Below are 23,505 nucleotides of genomic sequence, written 5' to 3' on the forward strand. Positions count from 1 at the left end.
ACTCCGCCACGGAAAGGCTGCTTCCTGCTGCCATCCTAATATGCCCCTTTTCCGCCCGGTCACCTGTGTGACCGGCAGAAATCCAGCGGACGGTGTTTCCGTCCGCTGGGGTCCCCCGCCATATTAATATGGCTGGGGGAAATGGCATGCGGGCGGAGGAGAATGTCGGGCGGATCGCCACCGCCATGCAGGCGGTGACAATCCACCCGACATTCTAATAGACCCCTTAGGTCCTAGTTCTGCAGGTAGAATGCAAAATGCAGTGCAGAGTAGCCAGGGATATGCAAGCTGGTCCAGGGTGGAAGAAATTGGATCATAGAGTCTACTTCAACACTTTATGTGGTATCAACAGCATCACAGGTTCTAAAGGTGTCAGTCCGGGCGTACCCTTTAGACGACAACTTCATTGACTAATAGCAATTTAAAATTAAGTATATAGGAGACAATTTGGCAGAAGTGTTAAATGAGGACCCTGTGTCTTTCTTTTAGTGGGCATAGGTTTCCAGATCCTTAAAGCTTCTGAATTGGTTTGGCAGAAAGTTGCATCTCCAGATAACTCTGTCGCCCACCATCCTACAGGTGAGAGGAATCAGAAATCTATTATAACCTCCTGCGGTCATTGTATAATGCAGGAGGAGACTAGGGACGTAATTCAGACCGGGCAAAATCGTTTAAATCGTCCTTACTTTTCAGTGCTTAATTTGTCAAAAAATAAGTGCCAGGGCCCTCGTCAGGAGTCCACTGCAGCTTGCACCACCCATTGCCCCTGTTACAGCTGCCAATGAAAGTACCAACACTACTATTCATCACACACTTAAAAGTGTGACAATTCCAGGCACCAAAAGCTATAAAAACGGCCTGGGTGGATGGCATTAGTCATTTTTATTTTGTATTGAATTAATAAGCAGCTGTTGTGCTTATCTCTGAATAGGACTGACAGGGCCACTGTGTGGCTGGCTGTCTTAAGTCCTGGTGGTAACAATAAAGTGCTGCTGCCGAGCTCCGGAAACCTCCGGCACAAATTAAGCACTGCTTTGCACTATGCAAATGAACACATCAAGCCTCCACTCTCTACTGAATTTGGAGATTGGGGAGGGTGTATTTAAATGCCAACGAAAATGTTAGGGAAAAAGTGGTTCATTGAGCACAATTTTTAAATGTGTTGGCTAAGAGCTACATGTCAGGATCATCAGCCCTTCTGGCTATTAAAGACCCTAACATGTCACCTACGAGGAAATGCCAGAGTGCCCGAATAGCCAGCGAGTTTCTGTTGCAGTGTGGGTATCGTGACATCCTGGTCTGAGTCAATATCAATGGGAAATCTGCTTTTGCAAAATGGCTTGCCCGCACCGCTCACCACTGCTTTGTGCACTGCAGTCTTGGAGTGTTGAAGCCCAAATCTTACGTCCACCCTCCATGTGAGTGAGTAATGCTCAGCAATGCTGTCATGTCTCCCTTAAAAGTGCCATTTTCGGATATACGGGCCTCATCATCATCTTCATCATTGCTACTTACATATTGCTACCAGAGCGCGCGCCTTCAGTGCGCCGGTCAGATGTCAATCAGACATAGTAAGTTGTGGCTGATTTCTAAAAGACATGAGCTGGGATGCTCACCACATAACTCCAAGCAGCAATTCTGTGGAACGTAAGGGACCTGTCATCTTCTTGGAGCTGATAATTCTGGGGACCACATGAAGATGGTTTGCTCTTCACTTTATACGTGGGAGCAACCCCCCTAAAACTCACAATGCTTCTTCAGTGTGATTGCAACTTAATGCACAAATGTAAGCCTTTCCATCTTGTTTTTTTTTTGTTACAAAACTGTTTTAAAACAAGTACACATGAAGAAATGTTGTGGCACAAGCCATACATGCAGAGTGTAATATGCTATTCGTCATTTATTACCATTTTTGAGTGAGGGGTGTGACGACTGGTTGACTGGAATCAAACAGCACATCTGGATATACATCCACATGTAGCATGTACACACCCAGGGCCCTCTCACGCACAAGGATGGACTACGCAGCTGGAGTTGTAGGAGCATTATAAGGCAGAAGACAGTCCCTATCACATCTGGGTATGATTGTAGTGCTTGAGCACAAGAGAAAGAAAGAGTGACGGGCGACTGAGCAATGTGGGGAGGAATGCGGGTCAGGAACTCACGGAGACTCCATGGGGGACAGCCTTGGATAAGCTACAGTACAACAAGCCTCTTGAGGATAACTTTGTGTGCTGTCGGGACACGATCTGCTGAACTGCGAGTAGTTACTCCATAACAGTATTGTTGCGTCAATGTAATCTGTAATTGACAATACTGTCTCTTTCTTCTATTCGCCATTCTGTTATGTTATGTATTATGGAATGCTGGAAAAAATTGAAAAGACCAATAAAGATATTGAAGAAAAAAAAAAGGAGAAAGAGTGACACATTCAGTGACCTACAGAACCCCAGCGAAAGTACGGCCTAATGATTGCAAAAACATATTTTAATCACATAATCTCTCTGTTTTGCATTCAAACATTTCAAATCATTTGCAAGTTTGATTTGATGAACGGACATATGTGGTCCCGAGAGAAAATTAACTATTTCATCTTGGACCTTATTTGCTTATTAAATGAACGGTGCTTTAATATACTTTATTTCTTAATGTTTTAATGTCTCCATGTTTTTTTCTGTTAGTCAAATGGGGTGTTTCTGCCCTGTACATAAATGTGGGGGAAACTGATATTTTGATGACTGCAACATTTTTGCTACCTGAAAAAGATATAATACCCTTGACCTTAACTGCCAGCACCCATAATGCTGTCCAAACATTCTATATAGGGTATGTGCTCTGGCGGAATTGACACGGATAAGACTAGAGTTGAACTGATGGAAAAGCGATATTGGGGCATATGTATGAAGCCCATTACCCGTTCGCAAACGGTCCGATTCTGAGAATCGGCCCGCTTGCGAACGGTAAACGTTTTGGGATGTATCATCCCAAAAGGCCCTCGCAAAATAGGGAATCGCAAAATTTGTGATTCCTTATTTTGCGAAAGCATTTAAGGAATCGCAAATTACGATTCCTTAAATGCGATGTAAAAAGCACCCAAGTTGAGCGATTTCTACTTAAGAAATCGCAAATTACCACCAACTTCAAGTTGATGGTAATTTGCGATTTCTTTGAAATATGCACTTTCTTGCATTTTTCAAAGTGCCATGTGGCACACATACATGCCCTTAGGGCATGTATGTGTGCCACATGTGCACAAATGCACATTTCAGGGGTGCAACAGGGTGTCCTTTTGACACCCTGGCACCCTTGAAATTGCATTCTCAATTTGCGATTCTCTAATTGAGAATCGCAAATTGAGAATGTCTTCCCATGCATTCCTATGGGCCTCTAGGCCCATAGGAATGAATGTGGAGGTATTCCATAATTGCGAATCGCAACGTGTGATTCGCAATTAAGGAATATCTAGGATTCGCAAAATTATTTGCAAATCCTACATACATAGCGTTTTGCGATTCTCAAATAGCGATTCTCTAAAAATCGCTATTTGAGAATCGCAAATGTATCTTTTGATACATATGCCCCATTGTCACTTAATGAACAGGACCAGCGTCAACCAATGACAGTGTCCTAGATACAGACCATCAGTTGATGAACGAGGAGACATTTTACTGACTCATGCCTGTTCCCTCAGTCCTGCTACCTTCCACCCTAGCTCCCAACAAAGCTTCTCTTCTACAACACAAGTCTCAATTCATCCAAAAGGGCTACCTGGTCCATCCACCACTCCCACACCTTCCGCCCGGCCATTGGCTCCTTAAAATAACGCCCACCAATCCCTTGCTTGGGATTTTGCGCTCTGACGCCTGGGCAACTGTAGGATAAGGAGGAGTTGGCTTCTCCTCTCCACACCCTCACAGGGAAGGGGTGGTGAGTGGCGCCTCCATTGGAGTTTCATGCCATCCCATCCCTCCATCCCTTCTGCTACGTCTTGATACCTTGTCGCTTGGCCATGATCCCACGGGCACGTTAGGTCTGGCTGCGCCTTCCAGGCTGCTCTTCTTCCCAGAAAATTAATAGGATGTAGGATTAGGAAAAATAAGATGTGTGTTTATTACATTCTCAGTCATAACCTAGAACTGAGAAACTACTCGGAAGCATAGGTGCTTGAAGTAGCGATGCAGGGGGGTACTGCAGCACCTCGAAGATAACCAGGCTTGAGTTCTCAAGGTGAATGAGCAATAAAGATGCCCTTCAATTAAGTTTCCATCTTGCCACATCTGCGGTGCATTTAAAAACAGGGGAGCAGGTAATGTCTCCTGTCAAACTGCTGTTTATTCTTTCAGTATGGAGAATGGTGTTTTCTTTCTCTGACTGCAAAGAGTGAGCATTTTGGAAAGTGAACAATGTGACTTTCTTGGTGTTGTACAGGGAGTGTGAAAGCAAAGGCTGTAGGATGTAAATGAATTTAACACACATAAAAATGTAAATAAATGTAAATGTCAGCAATTAGGAAAGCACAAATTAAGCTCTTTTAATCAAGGCACATTATGTGGCGATGCACAAACCAAAAATATTTGTGAGACACGTTTTTACACATTTTGATTTGTGTGAAATATAGTTTTATCAGTAAAACTGCACGTATGTGCACATTTAGTGGCCATTTCAAATGAAAATGTGCTGTCTGTAAATGACTGTGTTCTGCCACACAATGATGTAGTAATATATGTGGGACAGTGAGCTCCAAAGTGATCCACCAGCTATGTACCACACCCTTACCACTCTGGATAGGAGTGGCTCATTTGCTACACTTGTTTTTAATGTCACGCTTGAATTTTCCACAACACCTATGAGTTTATTGACGTAACATAGATGGTAGCACCCCCAATCCAGCACCACTGCTCAGAGGGGTATATGGAATAAATGAAGTTAAATTTAGAAGCGAAGAAAGAAAAATAACAATCCGGCATGTGTCACAACTGCTTAACTGGGTTCCAAGATTACCTTGGTGATGGTGAACCATCAACACCCTTAGTGCGCGGCAGCGTTCCTTGGGACACCATGAAAGTACAGTGACATTTACTTTGTGCCCTTCTGCGGCTATGGGTTTTTAGCACGTTTATTAACCTTATCCCATAAATGTCTCTGCTTAAGATATTCCTAGTGTTCAACTGGAGGGGGTATTTATATCCCAGAACTTTTAATGTCACCTGGACTTAGTTGAGCCATTCTTGACTGATTCTGTCTACAGTCAGACAACAGGCAAAATGTTATGTGTGTTCATCCTAAGAAGTGGTCATTGTAAGGCAGAGGTGAATATTCAAGGTGAGATCCCTTGAAACAGAGTTCAAGAAGAGTCTCGTGAAGCAGCTATAGGAGTTACTATGCAGTTGGAAAACAATATCTTCACCCGTAGGACACCCTTGGGGTATTTTTTAAGGTGAATGCTTCACAACAGGGTTTATCTCTTCAAAAGCCATCACTCTGCGACATAGTGACATCGTCAATAAATCTAATGCATCGTTTCTTGTGTAGAAGTGCATATAGGATTATAGATGGGTACCAATGAATGACTTTGTTTCACAGAGGGTTTCTGAGAAACTGCTATCTATGAAGTCACACAGAACCCAGAGAATAAAAACATGTTAACTATTAACTCATCTATAAATTTATGTTGTGTATGACCCCCAAAATCTTCAGCTGCTAACACCTGAGCCATACATCTCATAACTTCTGTTTCCTCTTCCAAAAAAAACAATATAAATCTGCCTTCCTGCAATCCTTCATCCCCACCACCAGTTGCCAATCTCTGCTATTCCATGCCCCTCCCTTCTGTTCCATAGCTCTGCACTCCACCCCAGCAGAGAGGCAGCACTGTACTGATAGTCTCTCCAGGAGCCCCATAAGAGCAGCCTGGAATTCGTTTATCACATATCTACAGTGGGAACTACTCTTGTTTGCAGCTGTTGCTAAGCTAATTCAGTGGATAACTTGATTTTAGAATCTGGTTTTCACCCTAGTGACTCCAAATAAGAGACAAACTCAACATATTGAATAACAGATTTAGAACAGTGCAGAACGGGGACATTTTCATCACAAAGTTCCGAGTGACCTCCACTAGACAATGAGAGTGAAGCATGTGCTGTCTATGTGACTCAGAATCCAAAGGTGAAAAACATCACGTTATTCACGTTTTGTCCTTGTACAATTTCTAGTTATGCATATGCATGCAACAGTTAGGCAGAGGAGTATTGAGGAGCCGTACATAACACGGCTTCTCTTCTTTGTCCCTAATGTAAGAGAAAACTAATACCTGATCTCCAGCCACCCATTGTGCCGTTTCCTGTGTCACCCTACCCACCTTCCCCTGAAGCTTTGCCCTCTACCCATCAGAGCTGAGAGCCAGGGTTGTGCTCATACATTCACATAGAGGCCTCTCGGAGCTGCCTGGAATTCCTTTATGATGTAGCAACAGTGCGTTTCAAGTTTTGTTACCCTCCTTTGCCTTTGCAGTGAATAACCAGATGTAGAATATGGTGCTCATGCTAGTGACTCTTAACGAGAGCCATACATAAAAATACAATTTGGTGTTAAAGTAAAATCATTAGCATTGTTATTATTCTCTGTTCCCACGTCCCAACTGAGGCCTCATTGCCTATTGTATTGACGATCGTTAGCCATGAAATAAAGCTCAAGAAACAATGAAAAATATTGAAGGATTTTAGTGGGTTTAATCCAACAGAAGTAGTAAGCCTCAATTAAAAGTAAACACATGTCAATGAGGGTAAACCTGTGCAAAAAAAGTCAAAACACAAATCTCCATAACCTAACAGCCAGTTGCGATTTCAAATTGCAGAGAATTTGAAATACTCTCCCCAAACAAAGGCATTCAGGTCAGGGTAAAGGGGTCTAAGATGCAGTCCTGAAATCTGAAGTGAAGGGGAATGTTGCTGTTGGCAATTTCCATTTCCCAGGCAATGTTTACAGTTCGCCTATACGTGACACTGTTGATGTGTCATTCCCGTCCCATTGGAAGAGGCTTTCAACCACTGGTCAATGTTTCAAAGGTGCAAGGATAAGAATGCCCCAATTAACTATAACTGTATCAAAGAAACAAGGGCAACCCTACTCACAATGAACCAGGGCATACAATATATATAAGGAAACAATGGTTCTTGCGGACAATGTATGGATAGTTAATAATAATGAAGCATAATTGAATTTTACACTGGAAATAGGTGAAAAATAGAACCCACATAACATTAGTGACCAATTGCAATCTACAACAATGTTTCTCTTAATACATGAAAACGACCTTAAAACAATCTCTATATAACAGCCTTATTGTGTATTATGTTGTATAGATATGTAGTATGTTATTGATTCAGCTCGCCTGGTTGCACGTGCAATGGATTTGTTCAACTTGTAGTTCGTTTTCTTCCAAATGTTTTTCCTTGGCAATGCGCATTACTGACATGACCTGCTGAGGAGAAGCGTCGGAGGCGCCAGCTCATGTGCTGCGTTTCAACTACTGAAATAAACTTGGATTTTGACCAATTGCTTTCTTGCCTATTACTCAACAATTTTAGCTACGAGTTGCTGTTGAAACACCTTTCAAGAACCCACAATTTTCTTCTTTTTTTTTTTTTAGAATTTTTCATAGCACGAACTAGACCCGAGAAATCGGGTATCAGACCGCTTTACATGAGCACCAGTTTTGTTACAGAAGAACACATTCATCTTTGGTAGGCACGGGGAGATTAAGTGATTTGCCCAGAATCACAGGATGTTTTAGCGTCGTTGCCGAGACTCAAACCCGGTTCCCCAGCTTCGAGGTCGACCGCTCTAGCCGTAAGGCTATAACAATTCTGGAACTATTTTGGCACTTAACTGAATTTCCTGTGGAATCGTTGTTTTTATATACTGGAATATTCATCACTTTGAAGGGAATTGTCCTCAGCTGGAAGATGTCTACAACGTTGCTAAGATTCTCCTGTGGCATGGCATTTTGGAATTCTTCTCCTTTAAACCCTGCTTACCAGCCTGTGCCGCGACCGTTGTTAGCGTCCTTCACATCTTGGAGCCCTTATCAGGGAGAGAACCTTTTCTGCCTGCATTTGAATCTGCTCATATACTCAGGAATCCAACCACAGTAAGATTACAGCCGCTCTTTGTCACCTGGAACATTGCATCGTTCAACAAGCATGCGTACGAGGCGTACGCGTCATTCCGGGAGGTCACGTTACGCGACGCAATATTGATTTTGTTTAATCTTGCGCAGAATCACTCTTTGCGATGCACATCACGGCAGATTGAAGAATTCACTTCACCTCAGCCCACAACATTTACTGCTACGTCGGACGCATCCCAACGATTGCACCCGCCTATGCATTTACGAATTAACTGATGGAAGTGTGCTTATGATAACTGTGCTTTTTTTTGTTTCTCTTTATTCATTATTTCTTGAAAGGCATTAAAGGATCATAGTGAACTATTCCCTCCGGGTGAAGCAGGGACACTATATCCTTAATATTCATTTACTTAATTATTTTCATGGCTGCACAGAATTTTTCCTTACAGCCACCTCAGGCCTTTTGACCAGTAGGGGGGTTTCCATGTATGAAATGGACAGAATGGAAAGCTTATTTCTTGAAATTCATTAATGCTATTGATGAGGAGAATAAGATGTCTCCAGAAAGGAAGAAAACTATCTTTCTACATTCTGTTGGGCCAGGAGGTTTAAAATCTTATGAAGAAATGACAAAAGTTGTTGTGAGTGGTGATGTCAATGTATTCCATGCTATTTTAAATGATTTTGACAAACATTTTGCTCCCAAAGTATGCTTAGGTATACTAGATATAAATGTTTTCACAGTAAACTAGAAGTCAAGGAATCCATAGATGAGTATGCTTCTGCCTTAAAAAGGTTGGCGGAAGACTGTAAGTTTGATCATTTACAAGACCAGTTGATTTAGGACCAAGTGGTCATGCACACCATAGATCCTGCTATTTAAGAGAGACTATGGATCAATGAAGATGCGTAATTGAAAGATATTTTGGCGATAGTGAGAAAAGCTGAATTATCTAGTCGTAATGCAAAGGTTCTTTAATCTGATAGCAAACCTGAGTCAGAAATTACTGTCAGTAAAATTAGAAATAAGAGTGTTAATAAACAAAGGAAACCTAGTCCCAAAAGACAAGATTCTATAAAAAAAAGGAACCTCAGATGTTATCGATGTGATACCAGTTCTCATTTAGCCTCCAGCACATTTTGTCCCGCTATCAAGCAGAAATGTTCTAATTACAATATAGTAGGCCATTGTGCCAAAGTGTGTAAGAGAAGGAAGAATGTTAAGGTAAAATGTGTGGATGAGGATGTATCCAGTTCTAGTGATGAAGAACATCTAGTTAAAAAACTGTCTTCTCACAATCTGTTGTAGAATGAAGTTTCAAAGTTATGATTCTAAAGAATTGTTGGGGCCCAGCTGTCTTAGGGTGGAAAGACCAAGGTAATTTAAGAATAATTCCTAATCCAAACAGTGCAGATCCAGTTATGATTTTGGACGGCAATATGGAACTGTGTAAGGAAATCCTAAACAAGTTTCCAAAAGTTTTCTGTAAGGAAATTGGTAAAATCAATGATTTCGAACACCGTATTGTTTTGAAACCAGATGCTTGTCCTAAGGTCCATAAAGTGAGGCATATGCCTATCTTACTTAGAAAGGGGGTGGGATTGGAATTAGAGAAGCTAGCTAAAGCAGATATTATTGAATCTATCGAGTCCTCACAGTGAATTTCTCTAATAGTTGTTGCCCGACGCAGTAATGGTAAATTGAAGCTATGCATCGATTTCCTCCATTTAAACAATAATATAATTGTTGACAGGTTTCCTCTACCAAAAATGTCAGAAATGTTGACTCTCATTAAAGATGCCAATTGGTTTTCTACCATTGACTTATCGGCTGCATATCATCAGATACCCTTGAATGAGGAAAGTAAAGCTCTTACTTCATTTATTACTCCATCAGGTTATTTTCAATACAAGAGATTACCTTTCGGTCTAGCATCTGCCATGGCCATTTTTCAAAGGCTAATGTATCGGGACTTTGGAAAACTGATAAGGTGCGTTTTTTCCAAGATGATATTTTAATCTTTGGCAAAGATAGAGAATAACATGATAGAGTGTTGATGGATGTTTTGAGTGTGTTGGAAAAAAAGGATTGACAGTTGAACACTCCAAGTGCAAATTTGCAGTAAAGTCCATTACGTATTTAGGATATGTTATCAGTGGTGAAGGGGTTTCTACGAAACCAGTGTTAATAGATTCTATGGATAATGCTCTCCATCTTAAGAACAAGGATGAGGTACGATCCTTTATTGGTTTAGTGGAGTTCTACTCCAAATTCGTACAACAATTTTCGAGTAGAATATTTGGAATTAGACAATTGCTTAAGAATAGAAATACATTTTTTGGGAGTGAGGAGTGTGACAAGGAATTTGAAGATATAAAGAAAGCCATTGCCTATGCACCAGCGTTGTGCAGTTTTGATCCTGAACTTGACAATTGTATTACTGTGGATGCTAGCAACAAGGGATTAAGTGCCGTGCTTTCGCAGCTCAATCAGGAAGGTAAAGAATGTATTGCTGCTTATGTGTTACAGGCATTATCACCTACTGAAAATACATTTTTCGTGATAGAAAAGGAGACTCTAGCATCCATATGGGCATTAGAACACTTCCGAGCGTTGGTATGGGGGAAACCTTGCACTGAACGAAGTGATCACAAACTATCGGTAAGGTTACTAACCACAGAAGGTTTATTTAATGCCTCTGCCAGGATTGCTAGACTGTCATTAAGATCAAAAGATTACATTTACAAAATTGTTTATGTTCCTGGTAGGAAGAATGTGGTTGCAGATTTATTGTCACGCATGCCTACTGAATTACAAGACAGTTTTTTTTTTTCGAATCTTCCTGCTGGTCACAAGAAGCTCCCCGGACACGGCTCCCCGCGTATACATGGTTAATACCGCTAATAGTACACGGCATCATTTGCATATATTGGACTACATTCTACCAAGAGCTTCACCTTTGTGCTCTAGGACCCCCTATCAATCTTTTTCTGATCGAGCATCTGAGGGTACACTACACTCCTCCTGCCCAGAAGAATCCCATGTTTGAGCGAAAAGCGTTGGCTGGTTCTCTCGTATGAAGCACATCTGAGAATAAAAAAGACCTGAAAACGTTGACCTGCAAATGCCTTTTATTGATGTGTTCTTGTGGACCTAATTGTTTGCATTGATATATTGCCTCTCATCCAACTAAGTATCATGTTTATCTTCATGGCCTATAAGCAGCAGGCCATTTGAGGTGGGCAATATCTTTTACTACTTAGTGACTAGTTCTGGTGGTGCAGTCATCTATGACCCAGCTGCTCTGTCTCCCTTCTTTTCCACGAATGGGAAAAGGTTCAAGTTGCATTGGTTTATGACCAAGGCCTATCCATTGTTAAAAAAGAAGAATGGTTGCAGTTGTATAATGGTGACTGTGATTTACAACAACTCATAGTGTTTATTACTGAAGGATGGCCTAAAAAAACTAGAATTTCTGAAGGATTAAAGCAGTTTTGGGAAATTTGTGATGAATTATCTGTACTCCATGGTAATGTCCTAAGAGGAGAGAAAATTGTTCCCCCTTTATCACTCAGAATGAGTATTATCAAGATGTGTCACGAAGAACATGGTGGCATCGTCAAGACAAAACAGAGGGTGAAACAATGGAATTGGTGGGCAGGTATGGACATGTGTATTGAGAGAGTGTTGAGGAATTGTGTATGGTTTGCCAATTCTGACAAAACCCTTGTCACTTTGAGACCTGAAATGTCTGAACCAACTATTCCTAGTCAACCTTGGCACACTGTTGCCATTGACTATATGGGGCCCATTGGCACTCAGAAAAAATATATTTTATCTCTTATAGATATTTTCTCAAGATGGCAGATACTAAAGATTGTAGATATAGTTCATTCTGAGGAAATATTTAGACATTGTTTTTGTAGGCAAAGGGTTGCCTGCACTACTTATTAGTGACAATGGAGTTCAAGTCACATCCAAAATTGCAAAGGATTATTTTGAAAGTGTAGAGATAAAACATAAAACACTTTCTTTATACAATCCAAGCAGTAATGGCACGATTGAACGGTTTAATAGAGTGCTTAAGAATACTATTCAGTCAGCTGTCAAAAATGGTGGTGATTGGGAAATGCATGTATTTAAAACTGTATGGATGTATAGAACCACACCCCATGATGCATTAGAAGTATCACCATTTGAAGTAATGAGCGGGAGAATGGTCAGAAACAAGTGCAACCCTGAATGATTGTTTAATACTTCCAAACCTATTGTGCCTGTGGATGTCATGAGATCAAGAATTGAAAAAAGCATCTTATGTACAAGGAGACTTATGACTTTAAACTTGGAACAAAGGTTTGTCACATCAAGGTAGGGTCTTGGGTCAAGGTTAAAAAGCCATTAAAAGTGAGGAGGGGGAGAGCCAATTTTCTGAACCGATGAGAGTAGTTAAAGTCTTACGCAATGCAGTTCAATTAAACAATGGTAAGGTCTGGAATTTGAAACGTATAGCAATATTAAAAAGTAATATTGACCTATTTGAGAGTATTAAGACACTGGACAGTTCTTCCTTGAGGATAGAATTAGAAACTTTTGATATTGACAGTAATCTAGTGTGTGGCAGTGACACTAAAGATAATAGCAACAGTGAATGTGTGACTGTGCCAGATGATCACGTTGTTGATGATTAAAGGCTTCTGAGGAAGGAGAATATAGGACATGCAACTGATGTTAACAGTTCTAAACCTATTGTAGGGAATGGAGGTGTGGTTGATGATTCGGAACTAATTTTCAGCAATGGAGGTGTGGATGAAGGAGGTCGTAAAACACGCACTCATACAAAAGCTAAATGGATTTCAGACTTTGTGTGTCATGATTCGTCCAGATAACACCTTTTGTTTGACAATCAATCTCTTTATTTTCTGTTCTTTAGAAGGGGAAGATGTGTTGTGTATGCAATGTTTTCTTCAACTTGTAGTTTGGGTCTTCCGAACGTTTTTCCTTGGCAACGGGCATTACTGACATGACCTGCTGAGGAGAAGCGTCGGATGCGCCAGCTCATGTGCTGTGTTCCAACTACTGGAATAAACTCGTATTGTCACCAATTGCTTTTTTGCCTATTACTCAACAAGCCTTTGAATTATTTTTGGTCCCTTATCTCTAGGTCCTGATGAGAACCCATATTGTTTTTCAGGTCGTAACGTCATCGGCTTGCATTTAAAATGAACCTTTACTGGCCTCTCTAAAAACTAATATAGAGGCTGTTATAAGGTAATTTCCATGTATTATGAAACCTTGTTGTATATTTCAATTGGTCGCCTAAGTTATATGGTTTGTATTTTTCACTTGGGACACAGAGAACAGTTGATATCTCTTTTTGAATACAAAGTTATCTTGTGCAAACAGTATTTGATTTCTAAAGTATGCTTTTGTTTCGACATTCTACCGTTATTACCAATTAACTATAAAACATACAAATAGTGTGGTGCTGTCCCTGGATAAAGACGCAGCAGTGTCGGAGAGTGAGCTCCAGTCCAGTATTTCTTTCTCAGTCACATTCCCTTTGCCTGTTACTATTGTAGGTAACAATTTCAGTAAAGGTACTCAAGGATGGCAGTAGCTTTCAGCAGATAAAGAAACTCAGATCCTGGCACAACGAAAGGTAAACTGTGCTCAGTTTCAAACAAGTTCATCAGTACAAAATATCTGGTCATTAAAAAAAGTGGGTACTTAATCAGGAGGAAAGGAGATTATATACATAAGGTGCCAGTAAAGGACTGTGTAAGGCCTGGAATGTCCTAGAGGTTTTGAAAGAAAGATAAGCATGAGAATTCCATGGCAGGATGTCCCAGATTTTGCAGTTGCACAGACTTGCAGGGGGCACAGAGTTTGGGTTGTTTGTTCATGCTTACGTATCCAAGTGGCAAGAACTTTCCATTCAGAGGAGAAGACAAAGGGGTTGTTGTTATAGACAGAGGACATGCAAGGGCAGCCTTAGGATTGAGAGGAAAGCCTTGTCTTAAAAATGTGCATAACTGTGTTATCAGTATTGGCGTCCAGTGACTTGATGATAATGGGAGATGTGTATCTGTGCAACTGAAGACAGTCTCACCAAGAAATGGCTTCATCGCACACATCACTATACCATAATGTCCATCCCTGAGTGCTAAAACTAGGAAGACTTTTTACATCCTGTTTCCATTGTCAACCATCAGCTACCAACCTGCCCTGCTATCTGCTATCAAATTGTAAAGCTACCATTGGTGCACCTAACTTCTTTCTAACCCTATCACATTACTGCAGTCAAGTTCACATTGACTCATCAGTCTCTTCAATCCTACATTGTAGTGAAGATTGCTATCTATATACGTACAATGCTAAGGTGGCACAACTGCGTTAGATGTTAGAAAGCCATCTTGCCGCCTTTGCTGCTTTTGCACACGACACTGTAGTCACATGTTATTATTCGAGAAAATGCTTGCTCCACTTTGCTTCACATGAGAACTGTCTGTTGTTCACATCCCGAACAGTGGGCAGCGACCTTGGTCTATACATCGTGTAAAGAAACAGTCTGGGTCGCTAGACGGTGCATGTTGTTGGGTTCAGGTTGATCAGCCCACTATTTAGCCATAACACGCATGCAGCTGCAAATACCTGAAAGTCAGGTGCTTTTAATATTGCAGTGTTACATGTTTTTCATTACATTCGGAAGAAGAGCTTTCCCAGGAGCAGAGCCTAGCTGATCCTGTGATGTGATCTCACCGAGCTGGTCTTTACGGTATGGGGTTCCCCATTCAAGCCTAGAGACCTTTTACTAGTCTAATAATAATAATATTAGTTTACTAGCGAAAGGAAGGTGGCTGAGATCCACTGTCATTTTAGTATGATTACTCCTTTAATTTTCTATGGTATTGTAACTATGCTGATGGTTTTGATCTTAATCATTTGTCTGCTTATGTTAGCCAAAGTACTGCATCTTAGGACACGAGGTTTATAAATAAACTCTTTAAACTTTACCGTGTCTCTGTTTATTCTGTTGTGGACTGATATGAGAATAATTACGAACAGGTATTTCTGATTCCCACCATTCCTGAGAATACCCTAAGTCGCTTGTTCTGGGTTGTCTATACATTGAGACCGCCGAGATAAACCTCGGATAACGAATGGGACACTGATGCTGGTCAGATAAGGGGTTTTGGGTTCTGAGGTGAGTTTTTGGTACACCACAATTCACTGAGGTCCTGGTTTCCTGTGCATAGTTCTGTGCATAAGCAGAATCCCTGCAACATGGCGCACCTAACGTTTGGTCTATTGATTTGAAATGCCTTAGTAGTGCTTATATTAGTCCACAACACCCTCACTCTAATTTCCGGTTGAAGGGAGTGACGGTTTGACGTACCTGTGTTTCGACTAATAGGTTCCTTCAAGCTTGATCTTTAAAAAGGTTATTTTTACTGAACCCCAGTGCTACTGTTGATATCGTTGATACTCTTTAGTGTGTCCTAATGGCGGTTGAGATAGCCGTGCATAGTCATACAGCTCTACGACGTCATTTGACGACATATGGGGTGCCAGATGATGGGATGGCTGTTATTTTTGTGCTGAGCGCTGATGCGTCTTGCCCGTATGATAAATTGTCCCCCAGCCATGAGATTCCGTTGCGAACCACGCCCCAGCCACAACCCCAATACCCCATGCGTCGTGAAGCAAGACCTCACGTCGCGTCTATCCTTGAACAATTGGAATATCAAGGAGTAATTGAAACATGTGTGTCACCAATGAATAATCCTTTATTCACTGTGACGAAGCCTGACGGGTCGTACCGCCTAGTTTTGGATTACCGGCATTTAAACTCTCATTGCCCGACACGCGCAGTACAAAATACCCACAGTTCGGCTCTCATCGATAGTCTCGTGAGAAAACGGTTTAAAACCACACTTGACATTTCCAATGGCTTTTACAGCCATAACCTGTCCTCTCTTAGTAGTGAGTGGACGGCATTTACCTCGGGTGGCAAACAAAAACATTTCAAAAGATTACCGATGGGCTATAAAAACAGCCCTGGTGTCTACGCCGCTCGCGTTGTCTCTCTGTTAGAGAGCATAGACCCTGATGCGTACTCGTATGTAGATGATATTTATCTCACAGATGACGAGTTGGAACCGCATCTCAGTCGCATTGATCGCATTATTGTTTTGTTTGCAGACTTCGGTTACAAATTCAACTTTGCGAAGTCTCACATTGCGGAATATACAGTGTTGTTCTTGGGATACGAACTCAACAATGAAGGTCGAGGATTGGCTCCGCACTTCCTAGAGAAATGCGCATGCCTACGTGCTCCTACGACACTAAAGAAATTACCATCTCTGCTGTGTTTTCTGAATTTCGGTCGAACTTACATTCCAGATTATGCCCAGCGTATCAAGCCGCTTTACGCCTTGATACAACCTACTTTTTCCAAATCATGTTGGCTGCCAGAGCATTGAGCTATATTGCAATCATTGCAAGCTGATCTTCTTGCTTCAAAATACTTACTGACGCGTGATAACCACACTAACCTGGTAATACGAATTGTGCCAGGCGCAGTGGGTTTCACATACTTAACGTTCAATGAGGGCGACACCGTCCCCATTGAGTACAAATCACACTTGTACACTTCGGCTGAACTGCGATTTTCCGCTGTCGAGAAAGTTCTGATGGCAGTGCAGATGGCGATTCTGAAAGAACAAGCGCTATCGCAAGGTAAACGCATGTTGGTGGTAACACCATATCCTGCCCTTGAGGGGGTGACAAAAGCAATTGTACCAAATTCTAAAGCTTTGCATCCAAGGTGGATACAATGGGCCACTTCCTTGACATCGCCTGACGTCACATATATCTTTGACGCGGCACTACAGACTCAGGAGTTTTTACAGTATGAATTCGTACATCCAGCGCCCGCTCGAGGATTACCATTGTGTCATTTACACTGACGGTTCTGCGCAGCCGGCTACTGGATCGAAGCACACCTATTCAGCGGCCTGCGCAATTGTGGCCGGTACTTTCGTGAATGGTGAATTCCAATCTGATGTAGTGCATACGCAATCATTGGGTGATTGTACCGCGCAGTTGGCGGAGCTTCGTGCTCTTGTGCTAGCGCTAGAGTTTGCTGATCCCCGAGTCACTACCCTTATAGTGAGTGACTCATTTTATTGTGTCCAATCTTACAACGACAATCTACATTTTTGGTCTCAGAATGACTACCATGATTCCAAAGGTAGCACGATTAAGCATAAAACACTTTGGGTTCGAGTGGCAGAACTTAAAGAACATCTGCCTCTCGTGAATGTTATTCACACTCTTGGTCACCAACGGTTTGGTGTCCAGCATGGCTGACGAGGCAGCAAAAACAGCAGTGGCAACATACTTAGTAGCAGCAGTTACAAGATCCAAAAGTAAGATCGATGATGACATCTTGGCAGCTATTGCTGCTACAGAGAAGGGAACGAAATTTCCTAGAGGTTTCCCTTCTCGTTACCATTATCGCTTAAGTCCTGATAACGTCCCTTTAGTGAGGATTAATGACGTTGGTGACAGATTGATTCCCAACGCGGACTGCAGACCATCTTTGATATTAGCAGCTCATGAGGGCATGGCGTCCGCGCATGCCGGCGTTGCAGCTACTGTATCTCTGTTACAACAACGTTACTGGTGGTGCGGTTTATATAAACAAGCCCGTGCTTATGTTCTTAATTGTGACATTTGCCAGCAGATAAAACCTTCAACTGCGGCGCGCCCACCACAAACTCAGTTGTACATATCCAATAAACCACTGGGTTGTGTTTATTTGGATCATTGCGGTCCATTTACCTCTGATACTGCGTACAAATACATCTTGGTTGCAGTGGATTCATGCACACGTTTTCTGTGGTTATGGCCACAAAGGAGTGCTGATGCCCGCACTGTCATAAAGGATTTGCGAGTCTTTGTTGGAAGTTTTGCATGTGGTACATTTCATTCTGATCAGGGCCCTGCGTTCGCCTCTACGGCGTACAAAGAAGCCATGAGAAATTTGGGGGTCCAAGTCAAATTTTCGTCTCCATACCGACCTAAGGGTAATAGTGTAGTGGAGCGGATGAACCGTGACTTAACCCCTTCAGTGCCCGCCCCTTTCCCCGCCCAGTGCCGGCCGTTGCATTAGCGGGCGGGGTCTATGACGAGCTGGACTCGTCATGGGCACAGCGCCACCGCGGCCCATGACGAGTCCAGCTCGTCATGGGCACTGAAGGGGTTGAAGCAGTCTTTGACAGCCAGGATTTTAGGTACTGGCCGGAACTGGCTAGCCCACTTATATGACGTGCAACGTGCACTTAATAATCTCCCTAGAAGGTCTCTGGGTGGGCGGACCCCATACATGATGCTCTTTGGCATACGAATGTTTGTCCCGGACCTTGATGGTCTAGACATGGCGGCGTCAGCCGCACCCTTTGACGTAGATGATCACTGTGCTGTATTGCAGAATCTTCAAGAAGCCAGAGAAAGTCTAGCGAAGGAACACGTACCCTCCTCATCTGATGCTGCGCTTCAGATTCCGGTAGTCGGCTGGCTACCTCGAGTTGGTGATCTGGTCCGTGAGAAGGTGGAGAACAGAAGGAGTTCGGCCCCTCTTATCGTGCACCTGTTCCGGTGCTTGGTGTACAGAGTACACGTACAGTCATTTTACCTCCACTTCCTGGTCGCAAGGATAACAGGTACATCTCTATTGACAATGTCAAGCTACAGCGAGTGGCCGATTCTTCTTAGTATGACACCGGCAGTTTCTTGCCCTTCGATGCTGAGAAATTCTGTTGTGGCCCCGGCTTCTGACACCTTGCCTGATGTTGCCATCGAGATGCATACAGTTACTGGTCCTTTATTGCCACCGACACCTGGTGGTCTACCTGAAGATATTGAGTATGCTTATCCTGCGGATGTTCCATTGCCTGTTTTACAATCCACCACAGTTACCCAGTCACAATACTCTTTTGACAATATTTCAATGACTTCCATTGCCCCGTCCAAAGTTTCGATTTTTGTGGCCTGGTTCAAAAGACACTTTTTAATTCCCCCTTGGACTTACATTTGGCTGGTGCTCATATGTATTTTTTTGTTTGTGTCCATTGGCTTTGTGGTGGTGTTCTTTAGACTTATCAATGGACACTACCTGAAAGAAAGATCTACAATTCGACTAATTGATGGAACTTTGGCCCCCCACTCCTCATCACATATCATAAAAAGGGACCAGACTTTTGTGAACATTACTGCCTGGCCTGTACGTGATGGAATAGCTTGGGATGCTGTAAAATTTCAAATTCATGGCCCCACTGAAGTAATCAATGTGCCAAATGTATTTCGTGTTTCTATGGGTGATGTCGTTAAGCAGAACATCCACTCGGATGACTGGGATTTCAGGCCATAGAAGCACTGTTTTCTGATTTGAAATATTATGCTGCATTTGATGCTGAGGATTTGTATTTAGATACTGCTAATTATGATGAGCGATTCTGTTATCAACATTATGGCACGCATTTCCTACACAAAGCAAATACGTTTAGAAATTTTGTAAATTTTACACAATCGGAACACTGTCCCGCCCCTAGGCTGGGCAGCTCCGCCACATTAGTGGACAAATTCACTTATTTTTCTGATTTCAGTGTGTCAAATCCGGCCTCCTTTTATTTTAAGGTTGCGCCTGAGTCGGTTTCTAAAGTTAGACTGATTCACACCAAATTGTTGTATTCCAGGTCCTTTATGGACGAGTTGGCAATTGGAGGATATGATCTGTGGAAAGCTACTATCGATCTTAAATCGGTTTGGGGTTCTAAACCGTGGCAGGTACAGGGAACAGAAGCTTTGCATCGTGCCTGTCTTATCCCGAATCACATGTTATTTTTAAATTCGTCCATTTTTCAGACCACCTGTTTTGGATTGGCTACTTTAAAAAAATTAAATTCTCCCTCCGTTCCGGATCTGGGTGCTTATCCAAATTGGGGTAATCATACGGATTTATCCCTTGCTACGTTGCAGTCATACATTTCCAACACATCCTTAAATATTTCTGAATTTAATCCGGAAGGGTGGTTGGCGTGGGAAACGAGTTCGGATTCCTGTCAACATCGGTTTCTGGATTTGGTGCCGGGGTGTACACAAGTTCGTGTAGACCCCTGTTTTGAGTTTTTGGTACACCACAATTCACTGAGGTCCTGGTTTCCTGTGCATAGTTCTGTGCATAAGCAGAATCCCTGCAACAACATTGATCTCACCACCTATATCACCAGAGAGTCATCAGCCTCCAAGAGGTAGTGGCAAACCAGATCAGGCACATCCACCACAATAAATATTTCCGCCTATCCCAGTTCTAAAAACTGGCTTGAAAGCAGATTGTTCCACTAAAAGTACACTAGAATACAGCATGTTTACAAAATAGGTGTGCAGTTCGGCGGAGGGTTGTCTGCGGTGCTGTGAAGTTATTAAGAGGAGACATGTTGGCATGGAAAGTGAAGAAATTTCAGGCTAAGAGCATCCTGGACGAAGCAATGGAACCGATAACCATTGGCACTGAACATACCATGTTGTGTTCAGTTAAAAGCTTGACCAGGAGATGGTATAACTCTAACAATAAAGGGGCAGGCTAGATCCTATAGCCTCATCTTGCTCATCTGACAATATATCAGCTGTTTTTGGGAATAAAATATTTTTAGTGCTGTCAAAGATTCATTTTCATAGAGGCAGTTTAACACCTTATGTGGCAAAACTCCACTGTAGGATAGAACTGTTTCATGTAATCATTGATATATCCGAGAACTTTCAGAAAAGTACTTTTGATAGGGATTCCCAATCTTTTGACGGTAGTGGAAACACCATAGTTTTTGTGATTGACTTTCTGCTGACTTATATGTAATTTCTAAGAAGCAAGGTCAGTACATTTTCCATTCCACCTTGAAGAGGTTTAAGGGCTGAAGTTTGCAATATGAATTAGAACCATGGACCAAGTATGTTCATGACATTTTACTAGGCTATGAAAGCATCAAAAGCACCAGAATAGATTGACAAATGTATCTAGGGACATCTGTAGGAAAATGAACTATTTACAGCAGTTTCTTGGTATTTCTTTGTTTCTAGAAGGTGTGAATATAAATGCAAATATTTAGGTCTTAACACTTTTCATAGAGAATTTCTTTTACTATAATTTTGGATAATGCATCATTTGATATTTCCACAGATGTGAACCTGAGGGAGTGTACACTGGTAATAGTTTGATGTTTCACTCACATCACCCCCTCCGCCCAGCAACGCCGCATTTATACTTTGAGTAAGTATTTAGTCATCCAACATGATTTTATAGTAAAGAAATTAATTCTTACCATGGTTCTATTTCTGCACAGGAGATCAGCACAATATTCATTGACTACATATTTTTTAAAATAATATTTTATTGTGCCATTAATTAAAACCATTACAATACCCATGCAGTCACACAGTTTAAATAAAATGTACAACTGACCTCATTGGTTCTTTTTATGCCGAGGATGCGTGAAAGACCAGGACATGATGGCAAACCTGTCGAACTGTTAAGGACAATTGGAAAAGAAGCTTTGGTTGCTGAGTTTATGCTCTCAGCTTACTCTGCACTATATTAATAAATGATGTCAGGCCATAAGCCAACAGTACATCTACCATGTTTAGACATTCTTTTACCGCAGAAGAAACTTGTTCTGATCCTCAGTCAGAGATCTATTGACTACATTCTTCTATGTTGAAATTGGAGTGTTTAGTAAAGCATCCTAAATAGATTGATCAGTGGCAGCATCCGTGGCCAGTGTTCATTACTACTGAAGAGGTTTGATGGCAGCCGCGGCCGCGGCAGGTAAGAGCGGTGAGGCTGTGGGGCCGTCTGGGGGTATTTTGAGAGACAACCACAAGGGAAAAATACATTAATAATGAATTTTCCCTTGTGGTCATCTCTCGAAATACCCCCCAGCCGGCCCCACCGCCCCACCTCTCTTACCTGCAGTGGCCGCAGCTGTTTGATGGGTTCCATGCACCTTTAGAACAGGTAGGCATCACAGAATATCGTGAACTCTTTGATGAGTGGCCCCTCTCCCCTTTTGTAGTGGAGCTGCATAGTGCTGCATGGTACTCTTTCTTGTCATCTTGTCACCTCCACTTCGAAAGATCTGAAACCTTGGAAGGGGGGACACTTACATGAATCACACAGTCCTTCTCTTTTATTTATGGGCGTGGCTTCAGCATATTTATGGCAACCATGCCAAATCTGTTGGAGATTTATGGCTAAAAGAATTGGGTCCGGAATGCAAAATTGAACGCTTTGTGATTGGTGGGACATTTGGAGTGTAACTGTCAAACTATTAGTTTGGGCATTTGTCATGTTACAGGTGTTCTGCCAGTGGTCATATTAAAGGTAAGAATTGGTATTTGTTTATTGTGTACTTCACTACAGGGCCTCAATGAAAGAAAAATGGTATTTGCCTTTTATTTTCTGAAAGATTTTGTGAAAATACAGATTTGTTTCACCTATCAGATGCCTTCAACAAAGCTATTCTTTTCACAATGGATGTTGTCTCCGCCTCACTTTAATTTGCTTGTCTACATATTTTCACTGCCAGGTGTCTCAATAGTAGAGCTCAGGTAGACACCTGCTTCATAGTTCTTGAGGATAATATATTTGTACCCTCCAGCCAGACGTGCAATGCCCATTGGGCTAAAAGGGCTTTAGCCCCCCCTCCCACCAGCACCACCCCCCTCCTTCGTGCTCTGTAGCCCTGGCTGCTGCAGCCTCAGGACACAGGATCATGGACGTCATTTAGGGGTCGCTAAGGGTCCCAGCTGCAACCCATGTAAAGTAATGCAGGCGTAGGCAGGAGAAAGCTCAAATTGTGATATTTATTCAGATGTGATGCACACACTCATGACCGGGAGCGTCCGACCTCCACAGACTCAGTTGCAGAGAGACCTGCAGTTGCCATTCCACTACCCAACAATACTATGTTGGCCTCGAGGAGACCACATGTGCTTGCCTCGAGCCGGAGCGAGGCAACTAGTTACATATCACAAAATGTTCCCCTTCAACAGACATTAGGAAGATGAACGTAAAAAGAAACTATTATACAGAATACTTGCACAAAATTACATTGCAAAAGTGGTTATTGCAAAACTTGGTCTTTGAACCTGCAAGGCAAATATAAAAATGATTCCGATATGTAGTCTTTAATTCTGCAGGGTAATTATCTAGACCAAACATTTACTCTGTTGACTGTTACCTAACCCGCGGAAGTCACTGGGGTCAAAGGAGCTTGAAATATCATTGGACCACCTTCAGTCCTCGTGGTCTCAGCAACAG

At 42.1% G+C, this 23,505-nt stretch overlaps 1 long non-coding RNA gene across 1 annotated transcript in view; it reads left to right on the forward strand.

Moving 5' to 3' along the window:
• LOC146812676 (uncharacterized) overlaps positions 1 to 21,456 on the forward strand; it is a 415,934-nt gene extending 394,478 nt beyond the window's left edge. Inside the window, exons 2-3 of the long non-coding RNA XR_014965975.1 lie at positions 13,321 to 13,397; positions 21,367 to 21,456. This is a non-coding gene — a long non-coding RNA (uncharacterized LOC146812676). The remainder of the gene's footprint in view (positions 1 to 13,320; positions 13,398 to 21,366) is intronic.
• Positions 21,457 to 23,505: the final 2,049 nt, after the last annotated feature.

This window comes from Triturus cristatus, chromosome 7 (assembly GCF_964204655.1).
Source record: "Triturus cristatus chromosome 7, aTriCri1.1, whole genome shotgun sequence".
NCBI lineage: Eukaryota > Metazoa > Chordata > Amphibia > Caudata > Salamandridae > Triturus > Triturus cristatus.